Below are 10,898 nucleotides of genomic sequence, written 5' to 3'. Positions count from 1 at the left end.
GAGCATCGTCAAGCTTCTCTTGGAGCTCCTGATTCTTCTTGACTATGTTTTCCTGTTTTATGCTCTCTTTTTTCTCCTTTTGGAGCAGATCTTTATTTTTTTCCAGCGCTCCATCAAGCTTTTCTTGGAGCTCCTGATTTTTCTTGAGCATTTTATCCCCTTTAATGCTCTCTTTTTTCTCCTTTTGGAGCAGATCTTTATTTTTTTCCAGCGCTCCATCGAGCTTTTCTTGGAGCTCCTGATTTTTCTTGAGCATTTTATCCCCTTTAATGCTCTCTTTTTTCTCCTTTTGGAGCAGATCTTTATTTTTTTCCAGCGCTCCATCAAGCTTTTCTTGGAGCTCCTGATTTTTCTTGAGCATTTTATCCCCTTTAATGCTCTCTTTTTTCTCATTTTGGAGCAGATCTTTAATTTTTTCCAGAGCTTCATCAAGCTTTTCTTGGAGCTCGTGATTCTTCTTATCTTGGAGAGCACATTGTTTCTCCTCAATAATACCTTCCCTTTCCTGAAGCTGGTAGGATAATTTTACTAATTCAGCGCTCTTTCTCTCATTTTCTTCTGTCAGGATCTTAATCTTTTCTCTGTTCATGAGATTTTCATTCTCCATTTCTTCCAATCGCTTTTCCTCTAATTCTACCTGTTCATCCCAAGGAAGAGAGCTGATATAAGGGTCTAGGGTCTCATACCATGGAATAGAGCTGGGGTCAGCTTCTTGTCTTTCTTGCTCTTTCTGAGACATGTTGGAGTCTGTATACCGTGAGTACGAAAAGGATCCAAATGTTTGGAAATGCTTTACTGGTGAACGTTTGAATGCTGCTAACACAAGTGCTGCAAATAACGGACTAAAAGTTGTTCATCCTCACCCCTACTTAAGGATTCATGAGGATCAAAGCTTCAAAGGATCAAAGCTTTAGAAGCCTGTGACATCAGAATTCCATAAGCCAATGAGGTTGTCACATGACATTTTTGAATGAGGTCATGTTTTTGTATGAATTTTTTAAATGACATCAACATTCCGTAAGCTAATGAGGTTCTTACATGAGTTTTGAATGAGGATAATTCTTTTGTGTTAAAAAAAAGTGTAAAAAGTGTTATTGCAATAACATAAAAAGTGAGTAAAGAAAGTAAATAAAAGTACAGTTTTATTTATATAGCACCTTTCAAGACAAATTCATTGTGTCTGAGTTGTATTGGTAACTCGTTGAAGTGTTACTGGGTATCATAACTAGACAGTTTGCGCATACAGTGAGTGAAAGCATTGGGTGGACTGAATCAGGTTAAATTAAATCGATAGAACTGAGTGGAGTTCTATCGATTATATTGATCAGAGAGTTAGAACAACAACTAAAGGAAACTTTGATTAATCTGAAAGGAACTAATATAGGTTAACAGGTAGCTGATACAAATCAGGATTTAAAACCATTTTTGGTTTGTTTGTTTTTCTGTTTGACTCCTTGTTTTATTCAATATTGCAGTTTATATGATCGTATTATGGGTTTGTTAAACTGTTCCATGTGAAAATGTTGGGAAATGAAATATCACAGGTGGAAATCAATGAAAGTGGAAATTCAGAAAAAATTCTGTCATTTTTCTCATTAATGCACATCATAGATAACTATGTAATGTGTCTGTTGCACACTTTGTATGTCAGGAATAACCATAAATGTGTTGTCTTACAAACAGCCGTATCAGGTCTTTGCATCCACAATAAACGAGGATAACAGAACTCCTGGAAAGCAAAAAAAAATCTGGTTCTTGTTTTTAAGACAGTCACCTTTAGTTTCACGCTGAGTGATGCTGGATTGTTGCAGACAAACCTGATTATGTTTCCCACTGGGTTTTATACTTCAGAGGCAACACAGAGTAAAGAGAAGCATTGTTATTTCAGTGTAACTTTAGTCTCAGTTTAGTTATATCCCCTTGTAAATTTGATAAGAGCCAAATTGAGGAAACAAACTCAGTGTGTGGCCAGAAAATGCCATGGTGGCTTACAAACACATGTCAGAACAAAATATGAAGGATAAGACATCACACGTATAACGGAAAGAGACGCAGAAGAATTCCTCTTGGAAATTTCTCACTTTATTGAACTGGCTTTTGCCCGAGACCACCGGAATTGGTGGGATGGATACAAAGAAAATCAGAGGTAGACAAAAATCCGCCAGGAGGGATCAGGAGAGAACAACGGTCTGCCAAGCCATTCCCTGCTTCAGAGTTTTGTAATTTTGCACCTGCTGTCGCTTTAATATTAAACTAACGAGGTTGAAATAGACTCACAGTGGTTTCTGCTTCTTAATTAGACAGATTTATATCCCTTCATGTGCTTCTGTCTTCTGTGCTTCACTGTCTGTGATCATGCTCGAGCTCATCTTCAGTCAGTTATCTTCTGTTTGTTTCCTGCTTCCAAGGATCCCACCTTGACCTTGCCACCTGCCTGCGTGCCATGGACGCCCAGGTTTACAAATACAATAACTTGAAAACTGTCAGGGTGAATTGTTAAATATTGTCATTTTTATGTTTGCCATTTGTACATTGTTTTAATTCTGTGAAAGGAATTCTTTCTGTCCTCCCCTCCCCAGATTCTCGAGGTTCTAGGTGGGGGGGTCATTTTCGTGGTGGACACAGACGAGGCCTCCCTTGCGCAAATAATTGATCGATCGACTGTCTTGTTTTCTTCATGATGAATAAGTCTCTAGAATTAGCAGGGCTTGTGGAAACACAGACCCAACATTTATTTGGTCCTTCGGAGCCGGAGCCTAACACATCGCATCCACAGAGGAGAGTCTGGGACGATTGATGAAAGCCCTGGTACTACTTTGCTTTTGTTACCAGGCCGGGAAGTTTGCGCCTGAACTCCCCTCGGGATGGATGGCGATTGACGGGATCCAGAGACTCTTCCCATGAACGTAAACAAACAGTGAGTACAGAAGGCCTTAGAGAGCGGCTACGTGCCCGTGCGTTAAAGCAGGTACGTGAGCGCGCAAGCTGTGCGTGTAGACGCAAGCTGCCTGGTTTCTCCGCCAGTGTTTTTGTTTTTGTTTTAATCTTTTTGATTTATTTAAGGAGGGTTAAGTCGGTTTCTCCACCGAAGGAGGTTTAAAGAGGTTTCTCCACCGAATAGAAGGAGGGTAAGGACGGTTTCTCCACCGAATAGAAGGAGGGTAAGGACGGTTTCTCCACCGAATAGAAGGGTACGGTTTCTCTGCCGAAAGGAGGATAGAGCTCTATAAAATAAAAGGGACTCCGCAGATAAGGGCGTTGAGTATATGGTTTCTCCACCAATGTATAAGGAGGAAAGAGCTCGCCGCGGTATACAGAGTTTAAGATTATAGGCCTTAAAAAGTGTGTGAATGAACATATGCGTGTGTGATTGCCAGTAGGTGTACGCAGCAACACAGAAGGAAACCTAAACGGTGTTAATTAATTCTGTGACCTGTTGTGTACACGTAGCCTGGATTTTTGAGGTAAGGTGTTACCTGCCGCAAACTTAAGAGAATTGTCATAATGGGGAATAAAATGTGTAAGTCTGCCTTAGAAGGGGATGTAAAATTTATGGAGAAATTTTTACCGGGCAGCACGCAGTATGTAGGTTGTTGACGTGAAAAATATGGATTTGAATGGACATTAGTGGAAGTTAAGAGTAAAGTGCTTGTAGAAAGAATAGTTGTAAGTGTAGCAGGTAAAACAGGGAAAGTGAAGCAGAGGAAGGAATTGCAGTTAGCAGTTGCTAAGTTGTGGCTGGAGCAGGCTCAAAAGAGAAGAGAAACAAGAATGTTAGCAGAAAGAAAGGCAGAGAAGAGTGTGAGAGAGCAGAGGCAGAGGAGGAGAAATTAAAGGCTGAGTATGGAGAGGCATTAGGAGCAGCATTGAGTCTAAGACGGACTAGGTAGGGCAGGAAACAGAAAGTAAAGTTAGTGAACACAAACGTTACAACCACATATCCATCCCTGACACAATATATATAAAAAAACAAAACAAAAAACAGAGAGAGATGTGTGTTGTTTAAGCAAGTGATGAGAATAATGAAAGTGTGATGAGAGAGGAACACGAAAACATACAGAAAATGCATTAACTATACTAACCCTACATACATATACACAATAAATGATACTCATGAAGACCAGACAGCACCTTAAGCATGAGATTCTGTTTGTCATCTTGTCCAAGTCACTAATAAGATGAAAGTGATACATAGACTAGTGGACTGAATATTATAGGAGGACAGATGGTTACATCATAGAGGAGAAAAACAGAATGCTGATGAGAGGTTTTAGATGAGTGAGCTGATTGTGAGTTTCTGGTGTGTGAAGAAGTTTTAACATGGCACACATTTAGTTACATGAGAAGAAACTTATGTGCTAAGACAACAGGGTTATGCTGTGTGTTGTGTGTATGGCTGATTGGATGAATGTTTGAGATTAAACTGGCTGTTGATTTGTCTTTTGTTACTAAGCTGAGCCTGCCAATTGGGTTGTTACGATTTATCCCCCTGGCATGAAGAACACGTGTCATGACTTAAACAAGGCCTTTCTTTCCTTTCCTTTCCTTTCCTTTATTTTCTTTATTTCCTTTTATTTTGTTACTTTCATGGTGCACTGAAAGTTTTGTTTGATGATCTCTGTTTGAGCAGATCTGCACGATTAGAACAGAAGCGCTATACGACTCGTTGTCGAGAAAACTGTTGCAAAGTGAGCTTCTCCAAAATTAAAATGGGCGCAGGAGAAAGCCACTTATTTGGGACAATTAGGAAACAAGTTCCTGTCCAAAAGGATTCAACGAGGAAATCCAGTCTAAATTATTTTTCTTTTTGAAATGACGTCAATTTGCTGAGTGTGGAAACGAATGCGACGATAATTTCCACAATCTGCAAAGAATCACTGAGTGAATGAGTGAGAATTTTAAAATAAATGGGGAAGCTGACAAGACTGACTGACTTAACACCATTGTGTGAAGTTAACCCCCACCTGATAAAGGTGTGGATGTATCTCTGTGTGTGTCTCGGTTGCAGGAGCAGAAGGAGACCACAGGAGGAAACTTGGGTCACATGACTATGTGAACTCTGCAAATTTAACCTTTTTAGTTTAAAATTTCTTGTGTCTGTGAATTTACCATGGGAGTGTTATTCACTACCTTATGTTGCTCACAGAGATTACTGTGAGAAAGAGTGTATACACCTGCGCAGCGCTAACATTTACATTTCTTTTTACAGCAGATGGTTAATCATGTGATTTGATCATGTGATTTATAGCAGGACACAACTTAATGATGTTTTTCTACCACAGGATTACTGAGATTTTGTGTGAAGGAAACTGTAGTTACAGGCTATATGTTGATGATGAAATTACACTGTGTTGTTGAGAGAATGTTGGAGAAAATGTGAAAATTACAGGGGAGAAATTAATACAGTTTGAGACATACTGTGGTGAGACCATTGTTACTTTTCCACAGCGAGTGTTAACTTCATGACTTTTCACAGCTCCTCTGGAATCTGGATGGCCGACACCTGACCAGGATGAACCGTGTGTTTGGCTAATGTTTGTTTTTCCTTAAGAGTGTTTTTAAAGGATTCAGCAGACAGACAAGTGACAATTGAACAGATGTGCAATGGTTACAGAATAGTTATATGGGGCTCATTATCTGACCACTATTGGGCTCATGGTGAGTGACAAACTTAAGGAAAGTCGCTGATTACAATGTGGAATGATGTTGAGATGTTCAATGATTTGGAACAAATTATGGGAAAAAGTAGGAGTTTAATGAGTTTAGAATAAACCTGCAATGATACTTGTCTTTGTGATGCTGAATACTTTATTACACTTACGAGCTGCAGTTGGTTGCAAATGTGAGGTTGTTTTAACTTTAAGACTTTGTCTTCTAAGATACATGCTGAAGCTGGGAGTTAAACAAGCAAAACATTTAATTGCTGACTAATGTTTTTTACACAGGGTTACAGCTTGGAGTGAAGCTGCTCCAAGGGACAAACCCTGGAGATTGTTTTAGGGAGACTGTGCAACATTCTTGTACATGTCTCATTGGGGAGTTGACACATGGCAAAAGCCATGTGGCGAGAGGAGTGTCATTTTTTAATTTGTAGATGTCGTGAGGTGCCATAACGAGAAGGAGTGACTGAGAGGATCGCCCACAAGATGGAAGCTGAGGCCTGGAGAGAGTCTTCAGGAGGATCAGAGATCACCTTCAGCACAGCAGCATCGCGCAGAGAGCTGTGCTACTGGGCTTCCAGGAGCGTTGGAACATGAGAACCTGAGGGAGCGTGCCAAGCTCCAAAAAGTGACAGCGCAGAGGAGGTCCAGCGATGGACTTGTGGTTCTGTGAACAGCACAAATGCCAGGTGACTGTAAAGTAACTAACAGCACTTTTTCCACAAGTGAAGCCAAAAACTTACTATCCTAAAAGATTAACTCTAGTTGCTTGTGCTTTACCTCCATGCGTGAGATCAGTATGTGCAGCAGCTTAAGCTGTACAATGTTTCAGAAAATAGTTTATTTCACTTTTTGACATTGTTAGCTCCACATGAGGTAGATGTCTACTACTGCAGACTAAACTTACATTTCTGTCACCTACAAGACACTTGCCTTTAATGTTACTGTTACTCTCACAACCATACATAAACATAAAGTGGTGCACAATTCTGAATTTGTCAAACCCTTTTTGCCAACAAAAGAAGAGGGCACTTCTCATGAGTGTAGAGAGCACGTGGAGAAGAAGTGTAAGTCGAGGGATGACTTAATAGCTGTGCCACTCGTTGAGGGAAAGGTTTGGTTTGTTGATGGTTTGAGTTTTACAACAGCAGAGGGACAGACTAGAACACGTTTTACTGTAGTAGACAGTGAGAAAGTTATCTATGCAGGACAACTAACATGTTTCATATTTGCTTGAGCAGCAGAGATGCTAGCTTTAACGGAAACGTGTAAAGCTGCAGAGAGACAATATACCCTGATAGCCAGTGTGCATTTGCTACATTACATTTCCTTGTAGTGCAGTGAGTGAGACGAGGTGTGACAACCTCTACAGGGAAACCTGTAGAACACACCAAACTCTTGCAAAATCTGCTGGAGGCAGTGTTATTAACCAGTGGAATTGCCGTTTGTAAATGTGCAGCACACATGTGAGGGAAAGATCCAGTTGCATTAGGGAAAGTTTTTGCAGATAACATCGCGAAAGAGGCAGCTTTAGTAGAACATGGTGTTAACATTTTAGCAGTACAACATCAGCAGACACGTAGGGCCACTCACCTACAGCAGGAAAACAGTTGTGACTTACAGAAGGAGCGAGCTTGCAGGTTGGTGTTTATTATCTGTGTGATAAACCAATACTGCCTAATAATTTGTACAAGACTGCTGCTATTTTGAGCCATGGGCTTTGCAATGTCTCCACAGGGGGGGATAATGGCAGCAGTAGGTTATACTCACTCTAGGATTATTAAATACTTTAAAAAAAAAAAAAAATTGCATTTGCAGGCAGAGAGAACTAATGGAACAGTAAAGTTAAGACTTAGGAAGACAGGCAGGACATGGTTAGACTGTATAGAATTAATTAAGATATACATGAGGATTCCTCCAACAGAGAATGGTCTGACTCTTTGAGATTATATATGTTAGAGCATTTAGAGTTCTAGTCTTCTGTAGTGATGATAGAAAAACAGAAGAGAAAGCATATTAGCAGATTAGATGCTTGAAATGTTAAAAGTAAAGTAGTCTTGAGAACAAATGATCTGCCAGATGATTCTGTTTCTCCGCAGGAGCAGAGTCTGAAGTCTGGAGATTGGATGTTGATAAGGCCATGGAGAGGAAGTGCTGGTCCAGTCCGCGGTGGAAGGTTCCTATCGGGTGCTGCTGACAATGACCACAGCAGTGAAGATTGCCGGAAGGAATACATGGATACATCAAGCGCACTGCAAGAAGGTGACACACATCCAGGCCAGCTCGGAGTAAGTGGCAGGAAGACCGGGTACAAAGGGGGGGGAAAGCCTTCAGGGCCCCTCGTCTCAATCCGGTGAAGAAACCAACTGAGCCACAGGTACTCATCAGAATGGCTGGGAATGTGCTGTGCGCCTTCATGAGCCTGTGGACCCAGAGTGGGATGACAGGAGCGCACTGGGACAGAGCAAACCACACCCAGTGCCCGCATGGGTTTTCAACAACTACTGGTGGCAGTTTAGGAACACAACCGCTCACATAAAGAACGAGACCAATGGGCTTGTGATGCCACTGGCTACACATTCTTCTGGACTGTGGCCATATAGCATCACTGAGAGCAAGACAGTTTGTTTGGTTGCCTTAGCAACACATCCAGGAGTAAACGTACTTGGAACACTTTTTCAACTTTTCAACTGCTCTGAACCTGAATGGACGGTTGATTCACCAGTAGCCGGGAAGGTGAACTGCTCTGGTACGACAGACCTGCTAGTCTGACTCAAAGAATATGACTCGCTGCAGGACATTGAACAGTTAAACCAACTGGAAACAGGCCGATTGCCTATGTGCATAAAGGACAATGGACTAGTCCAAGTTGAAGATTTACCATGGAATTTGTGCAACATCACCTATTCTTTTGTCTTCTGCAAGAAGGATGTAAACAGAGAAGCCTTTTGTCTACATTTACATCATGAACACTTGAGGTTTTGGGCCAAGAAGATCAAAACAGCTTGATCCAATTTCCTTTACAAAGCTTTTTCTGTGGTGACAACAGGACAGGAGAAGAGTTGTAAATGCAGATAACTCACCAGTTGACTCTAACCCCCACAGGAAGCCTACAGTGAGAAGATTTGGGGGGTTGATAGGAGTCATAAAAAGGAGTGTTGACCAGGCTACAGCTTTGAAGTTAGCTGAGAGCCACATGGACAAACAATGAAGTCAACTGATGTGTTTGAATGCATATGTCTGTATACAGTTGGATTGTAGTGACATATGATTTTTGAGAATGATGATTCTTCTTGTTTGACTTTTGATATTCAGTTGTTTACTTGCAGAAATACATAATGAATTACATGACAGGAGTAGATGCACCATAAGGCTGGATAGCTTGGTTAATGTCTGGTCCTTGGTGGCATCCTCTTTTGAAAATAATAATTCCTGTTTATGTATTGTTGATACTGATTTGCTTATGTATAGGATGCATTTTACCTTGTATAAGATCAATGCTAACTAAGATGATTTCCAATACATTTGTTAATTATGTACTTTTACAACAATATGACATGACTGAAATTACTGACATGACAGAAGCCTGTGTATAAATGACGCCTGCGCTGAAAATGTCAAGCATGAGGTGCATGGCTAGAATGTACTACATAGGAATAATTTGAGGCATAAAAATGACAAACAGGAGGGTTATGTCAGGGTGAATTGTTAAATATTGTCATTTTTATGTTTGCCATTTGTACATTGTTTTAATTCTGTGAAAGGAATTCTTTCTGTCCTCCCCTCCCCAGATTCTCGAGGTTCTAGGTGGGGGGGTCATTTTCGTGGTGGACACAGACGAGGCCTCCCTTGCGCAAATAATTGATCGATCGACTGTCTTGTTTTCTTCATGATGAATAAGTCTCTAGAATTAGCAGGGCTTGTGGAAACACAGACCCAACAAAAACGAAGCAATGTTCAATGTTCAATGTTCAAAGTTTTATGCCCTGGAGGCCAAGAGTTGTGTATAGAGAAGAAAATGACTTAGAAAAGGACATTTAAGGTCACATTTTGTCTAAGATGGGGAGAATTGTCCCATATGTGTTTATTTCTCTTCTCTTTTAAGAGGACATACGCACTTAACTGGGTGTTGTCTACTTCCTCTTTCTGATTCTAAAAAGCATGTTTCATAAAATACTCTTAGGAAAGTGTATTTTGAGTGATTCTAAGTGTGTGAATGTTGTGAGTACTGCATTTGAGTGATTCTGTGTGATTTGTACAAAATAATAAATAAATAATAATAACACTATGTAGGTACATAGCAGAGTGTGGGAGAAAGAGGAAGTCTGAGAGAAAAGTGTGTGCGTAGGCAAACTGCAGTGTGTGTGCGTCAAACAGGAAGTCTGATTATAGCTTGTGAGCTGTCTAGTTTTTGCCAGATTGAAACCGGCCTCATCAACAAAAATATACTTGTGATGATTCACAGCAGCGTCCAGCTCCATCACCCTCTGTTACAGTAATTGCATGCCAGTTTAGTGTTGTACATGAATATATTCTGAATGCAGTTGTTTCACCCGGTCATTGTTCCTCTCAAAAGGAACTTACAAATGACCAGACAACAATCAGTCAAGTTGAAAATCCATGGACATAATGAATGATTCATTGATTAAACATTAAGATCAGTTGAATTAAATGAAAGAAAAATGTATTAAACTGAATAATAAGAGATGCAAATCAAAAATTTTATAGTGATAAAATTATGAAAGGCAGTAACTGTGAACGAAACAACACGAAACACGAAACCAAACTGTAATGTACCGTACCACAGGTTATGAAGTCCCTAAAACAGAATTGTAAAACTATTTACATGAAGTTTTCACAAAGTGGGGAACTTCTACTGACTTTAATTTTGAAATGTCTGGCCTCACTGTGGCCCTCCTCCAGTTGCCCCTTTCCTGTTGTTCAGCTGAAAGGACATCCCAGCAGAGCTTTCTTTAAAAGGAGGTCATTACTTTCCACAAACACCAGGGGGCATCACTCTTTCACTTTTGGAGCTGAAGTGAAAGATGAAGGCTTACATCCATTCCCTGAATCTGATGTTATTTATCTGTGTTCATAAATCTCCAACATCATTGGCTAAAACGCAGTGCCAAATGATGCCAAATGATGACAGAACCGGCACTGTTTCACACATGGCTGTAGACACTCACTGTTGTACCTCTCCCCTGACCTCCTCCATACACATTGGCCACACCTGGC

At 40.5% G+C, this 10,898-nt stretch overlaps 1 long non-coding RNA gene across 1 annotated transcript; it reads left to right on the top strand.

Moving 5' to 3' along the window:
- Nucleotides 1-2,788: 2,788 nt before the first annotated feature.
- LOC146494588 (uncharacterized) lies at nt 2,789-8,865 on the top strand. The gene is made up of 2 exons (XR_014871667.1): nt 2,789-6,349; nt 7,760-8,865. It is a non-coding gene; the product is annotated as an uncharacterized LOC146494588 (long non-coding RNA).
- Nucleotides 8,866-10,898: the final 2,033 nt, after the last annotated feature.

The sequence above is a fragment of the Neolamprologus multifasciatus genome, chromosome 20 (assembly GCF_963576455.1).
Source record: "Neolamprologus multifasciatus chromosome 20, fNeoMul1.2, whole genome shotgun sequence".
Taxonomy (NCBI): Eukaryota; Metazoa; Chordata; class Actinopteri; order Cichliformes; family Cichlidae; genus Neolamprologus; species Neolamprologus multifasciatus.
Note: the sequence above shows the minus strand (reverse complement) of the source record. Positions and strands in the feature narration are given on the sequence as shown.